Below are 6,000 nucleotides of genomic sequence, written 5' to 3' on the forward strand. Positions count from 1 at the left end.
TTTCTGATGGCCAAAATGTCTCCGAAGGGCGTTAGGGACCCCCCCCCCGTGCGCTCTAGACGTGGAAATGGAGAAAGAGCGGGCACCCAGAGATTGTGGCACGGGGGACGGCGCTAAATCATCACCAAAGGTTGCCAAATTTCTCCAGCGACGCGGCCCAAGCACTGTTCCAGCCACCCCAGGGAACCAACCAGAGTTTTTTATTCCCCTAACACAGTGTTTCCCAAACTTGACCATTTTAAGGCATGTGGACTTCAACTCCCAGAATTCCACAGCCAGCGTTGCTGGCTGTGGAATTCTGGGAGTTGAAGTCCACATGCCTTAAAATGGTCAAATTTGGGAAACACTGCCCTAACAGAAGACATTCAGACTTACAAACACGACGGAGCCCACATCTTCTTCTGCCAAGCGAGAAAGCGGTAAGGTGAATTTTGCCCGATTGGACGACCTTGTGAAGTGTGCACTTGTTAAGATAGTCACACGGGTGTGAAGTGGATCTGGTTTCCCCCGTTCACTTTGCTTGTCAGAAGATCGCAAAAGGGGATCGCGTGACCCCCCCCCACTTCCCAAGTCAGGGTAACGGTCACAGTTCCCAAGCGTCGGGATTTTGATCACGTGACCCTGGGGACGCAGCAACGGTCGTAAGTGTGAAAAATGGACCTCAGTCACTTTTTTCAGTGCCGTTGTAGCTTTGAACGGTCGCTAAACCAACTGGTGTAAGTCAAGGGCTACCTGTAGTTCTACCTCAGGGTTGAACACACCCATGCCCCTTGTAGCACTGATGTTACTTAGTTGGGTCGCAAAACGTCTGTAGGAAAACAAGCAAGTTCAGAGAGCAGCAAGGACCCACACAGTCCTCCTCCTCCTCTCCACAACCCTCTTCCGTTCTAGCATTGATTATGTTCCCTAGTTGGGTCATGAAACGTCTTTAAGAAAACCACCCAGCTCAGAGAGCACCAAGGACCACACAGTCCTCCTCCTCCTCCTCCTCCTCCTCCTCCTCCTCCTCCTCCTCCTCCTCCTCTCCACAACTCCTCCCTCCCTTCTAGCATTGATTATGTTACCTAGCTGGGTCATGAAACGTCTGCAAGAGAACCACCCAGCTCAGAGAGCACCAAGGACCCCACAGTCTGTCCTTCCTTTCTTCCTTCCTTCCTTCCTTCCTTCCTTCCTTCCTTCCTCCTCCTCCTCCTCCTCCTCCCCCTCCTCTCCACAACCCCCCTCCCTTCTGATATTGATGATGTTACCTAGTTGGGTCATGAAACGTCTGCAAGAGAACCACCCAGCTCAGGGAGCACCAAGGACCCCACAGTCCTCCTCCTCCTCCCCCTCTTCCTCCTCCTCCTCCTCTCCACAACCCCCCTCCCTTCTGATATTGATTATGTTACCTAGTTGGGTCACGAAACGTCTGCAAGAGAACCACCCAGCACAGTGACCCCACAGATCTTTTCCTGCTCAAATCAGCGGGACATCTGGCCCCTTTCTCTGAGAAACCCTTAGACTAGAGAGAGCACCTCGCTCGGACCCCAGAAGCGCAAGATGCCACATCTGCACCCACCCAGAGAAAGCCCACCTACCACACCTTCCCAAGCCCCCGTTTCTTTCTGCCCAGGCGTCCTTCCAGAGCAGGCTGGACTACATTTCCCATCGCTGCCTGGGGAAGTGGCTGCCTGCCTGCCTCCCTCCGAGAGAGGAATTGTTTTGAGGAAGCTGAGAGGTCACCCTTAAGACCCAGAGAGGCCAAAGACCCAGCCCTCCAGGTAAGCGGAAGAGCAATAAGGGAAGGAAGGGGGGAGCGCTAATGTTGGGGGACCCCCCACCCACCCAAGCCCTTGACACCTGTGCATGCACAAAACCATATTTTAAAAAAAACCGGGGGGGTCGCAGAGGTGTTAAGCCGGTGCATAACACCCTGCAGGAAACACCTTTGAGTGGGTGGGTGGGTGTAAAGTGTGTGAGGCTGAGAAAGGGGCTGGGGGCTTCGTGCAGAACCCCGGGTCTGGCACTGCCTGAAGATGCCTACCCAGGTCCAAAGCGGGGTTCGGGAGAGATGGGGGGGCAGATCCTTGTTGCAGCCTGCGCGGCCCCCCCCCCGTCTCCTGGCCGACCCCCAACTCCAATTTGCTGCGGGCGGACATCGGCAACCTGGCGCCCTCCGGAGTTGGGGAGGGCCAGGAGACGGGGGTGCGCGGGGGGGGGGGACTGAAGCCCCCTCCTCCTCCTCCCCCTCTTACTCCTCCTCCTCCTCCTCCTCCTCCTCCTCCTCCTCTTACTCCTCCTCCGAGGAGCAGGAGAGGCGCTCCGCAGGCGGAGACTCAACAGGTGAAGCCTCGGCGGCCGGGGCAAAGGGGGGACCTGCCCCGCGGACCGCCCGTCCCCTTCCCCTGCCCTGCCCCGCCACTTACCTCGCTCCGGGGCTTCGGGGGTCCCCGCGCAGCGACCCCCTCGGGGCCTCGGCGAGCGTCTCGGCTGCGCTGCGCTCCCGGCGGCGGCGGCGGACGGGCGGGCGAGCGGGCGGGCCGGGGGCGTCTCCCGGCCGGCCGGAGGGAGGAAGGGAGGAGCGGGTCGCGCCGCCCCCGCCGCCTCCCCGGGGGCAGCCCCGGCCAGCCCGCCCCGAGGGGAGCGGCAGAGGCGGCCGAGCTCCGCCTTCGCCTCCCCGCCCCCGGGCCACGGGGGGGGGGCTCCGTCGGCTGCCTTTTCCCCGCCGTGGAGGATGGGTTTTGCCCCCCCCCCCCCGTGCCCCTTTCTGAGCTGGCTGCTCCTGCGCGGCCCTAGAGGGCAGCGTTCAGACGAGCGGGCTGGAGAGAACGCGGAACCCGGGTTAATGTGAAGAAGAAGAAGAATAAAGTTGGAAGGGAGCTTGGAGGTCATCTAGTCCAACCCCCTGCTCAGGTTTGGTGGCCTTCGCTCCGTAGCCTACAGGGAAGCCGGTTCCCACGCTCGCGAAGGATTTCGGGTGGTTCTGCTGGAATACAGCCGCTGAATCCCGAGGTTCTCAATCGCAGCAACTTGGGGACTTCAACCCCCAGAATTCCGCAGACCGCATGCTTCTTTAAGATGGGTGGACTAGAACTCCCAGAATTCCCCAGACAGCGTGCTTCTTATTTAAGATGGGGGGAACTTCAACTCCCAGAATTCCCCAGACCGCATGTTTCTTTAAGATGGGGGGACTTCAACTCCCAGAATTCCCCAGACAGCGTGCTTATTTAAGATGGGGAGATTTCAATTCCCAGATAGCATGTTTTAAGAAGGCTGGATTTCTGAAGTTCCTACAGATTTTTTTTTTTTTTTTTACCTAGTAGACCTCAAAGATCAAGGTATGGGCAGAGATAAGGCCCGAGACTTGCCTGCTTGCTCTTTGCTCCTGACTCATAAAATAATCCAGCATGAATTGATCCAATTGCTCTTAGGGTTAATGAACCTCTGAGTTCAAAGGAGGAAGAAGATGGAGGAACTGTTGGCCTCACACTCCCAGATACACACCCGTGACACTGATTTTATGGACCCCTTTTTAACTGGGATTTTGTCCACAATATGTTTGTATATAAGGCCACCCATCTCACTTCCACAAGAATCTGGGCAATTAGCAATACATTATATACATTATTCTAGAAAGAGTGCAGAGAAGAGCAACAAAGATGATCAGGGGCCTGGAGGCTAAATGGCTGGAATTGACTATATCTAATTTAATGAAAAGAATGATTAGGAGTGACATGATAGCAGTCTTCCAATATTTGAGGGGCTGCCCCAAAGAAGAGGGAGTCAAGCTATTCTCCAAAGCGCCTGAAGGCAGGAGAAGAAGCAACAGATGGAAACTAATCAAGGAGAGAAGCAACCTGGAATTAAGGAGAAACTTCCTAACGGTGAGGACAATTAATCAGTGGAACAGCTTGCCACCAGAAGTTGTGGGGGCTCCATCACTGGAGGTTTTTAAGAAGAGACTGGGCAGTCACTTGTCTGAAATGTTATAGGGTCTCCTGTCTGAGCAGGGAGCTGGACTAGAAGACCTCCAAGGTCCCTTCCACCTCTCTTCTTCTGTTAAATTAAAACCGTAACAATCAAACAAACATATCATGTTACCATTGTTTTGATACCTGAGGGTTTGTTTTTATATATGACTACAGTGGCAAGTTTGTTTATCTGCCCAAAGTTGGAAAGAATATACAGTTAGTCCTCAGTTTAATAATAATAGTAAAGTTGGCAGGGATCTTGGAGGTCATCTAGTCCAACCCCCTGCTCAGGCAGGAAACCCTATACCATTCCAGATAAATGGCTGTCCAGTCTCTTCTTAAAAACTTCCAGTGTTGGAGCATTCACCACTTCTGGAGGCAGGTGGTTCCACTGGTTAATTGTTCTCACTGTCAGGAAATTCCTCCTTAGTTCTAGGTTGCTTCTCTCCTTGATTAGTTTCCACCTGTTGCTTCTTGTCCTGCCTTCAGGCGCTTTGGAGAATAGCTTGACTCCCTCTTCTTTGGGGCAGCCCCTGAGATACTGGAAGACTGCTACCATGTCCCCCTCATCCTTCATTAAACTGGACAGACCCAATTCCAGCAACCGTTCCTTGTATGCTTTAGCCTCCAGTCCCCTAATCATCTTCATTGCTATAATCGCAATTACGCCCAAATTTTTGCTAAGTAAGGAAGTTAGAAATTAATGGAAGGAGCTGGAACTAGGAAATTGGTTGCATTGCTCAGCAACAATAGTTTGATTAAATGCCAAGCAATCTGGTGGCCATTGATAGATTTCTTACTGGATAAAAAGAAGCATCAACTTTTGACCTTGGGTTTTTGAAGATTACGAATGGAGGCGAATCTACGTGTCCCAGGATAATGTTGCTGGAACTGGAGGATTTTCTCTTCTGAGTTTTTGGACGGGGGCGGAAACCTTGAAAATTACATTGGACCTGAGTAGAGAAATACTGTGTATTTTAAATGTTATCGGATGCAAATTATGTTTAAAATACACGGTCTTTTAAATGACGAGAGCACTTTATCAATGCTGATTTTCAGTCAGTTGACTGAATTGTATTTTAAAATATTGTATAGATTGGTGTTGTTTCTTGAAATGTAACTAGGGCTGTGTTGTTAATATCTGTACTAAAAAAAAGTCAGGAGTACCTTGGTTATATTTGTTTGGTGTGTGTTTTTTTGTCACTTTTAATGTGCTTTGCCAATCCCTTTCCTTCTTTCTTGTATGTTAGTTTGTATTTTAATGTTATGATGTCAAAACCGAATGAAGCTATTTTTTTTAAAAAATCATGATATCATTGATTTGTATTTATTTATTAGATTATTTTTCTGTCTTTATTATTTTTATAAATAACTCAAAGCGACCAACAGTCTTGTGAGGTAGGTTGGGCAGAGAGAGAGAGAGAGAGAGAGAGAGAGAAACTGCCCCAAACTCACCCAGCCGGCTTTCATGCTTAAGGCGGGACTAGAACTCACCGTCTCCTAGTGATTGGCCCAGAGTCACCCAGTTCTCTTTCATGCCTAAGGCGGCACTAGAACTCACCGTCTCCTGCTGATTGGCCCAAAGTCACCCAGCTGGCATTCACACCTAAGGCGGGACTAGAACTCACCGTCTCCTGGTGATTGGCCTAAAGTCACCCAAACGGCTTTCATGGCTGAGGTGGGACTAGAACTCACCGTCTCCTGGTGAGTGGCCCAAAGTCATCCAGCTGGCTTTCACTTCTAAGGCAGGACTAGAACTCACCGTCTCCTGGTGATTGGCCCAAAGTCATCCAGTTGGCTTTCATGCCTAAGGCAGGACTAGAACTCACCATCTCCTGGTGATTGGTCCAGCACCTTTAACTGCTAGAGCAAACCGCCAGTGGGTGCCCTCTTTCTGGAGCAGTGGTTCTCAACCTGTGGGTCGGGACCCCATTTGGGGTCGAACGACCATTTCACGGGGGTCGCCAAACAACGCAGTCCGCCATTTTTTCCCCCTTTTCCTTAGCTGTGCTACTCCCTTTTATTCTATTGGCTTTTGAAAGCCAATAGA

The 6,000-nt window shown here is 51.6% G+C and overlaps 1 protein-coding gene across 1 annotated transcript in view; it reads right to left on the reverse strand.

Annotated features, from left to right (window-relative positions):
- ARAP1 (ArfGAP with RhoGAP domain, ankyrin repeat and PH domain 1) overlaps positions 1-2,527 on the reverse strand; it is a 69,861-nt gene extending 67,334 nt beyond the window's left edge. Inside the window, exon 1 of the mRNA XM_039369758.1 lies at positions 2,406-2,527. The gene's annotated coding sequence lies outside the window, so the exon portion shown is untranslated. The remainder of the gene's footprint in view (positions 1-2,405) is intronic.
- Between the last annotated feature and the right edge of the window lie 3,473 nt (positions 2,528-6,000).

This window comes from Crotalus tigris, unplaced genomic scaffold (genome assembly GCF_016545835.1).
Source record: "Crotalus tigris isolate CLP2741 ecotype Arizona unplaced genomic scaffold, ASM1654583v1 scf7180000021220.622782, whole genome shotgun sequence".
Taxonomy (NCBI): Eukaryota; Metazoa; Chordata; class Lepidosauria; order Squamata; family Viperidae; genus Crotalus; species Crotalus tigris.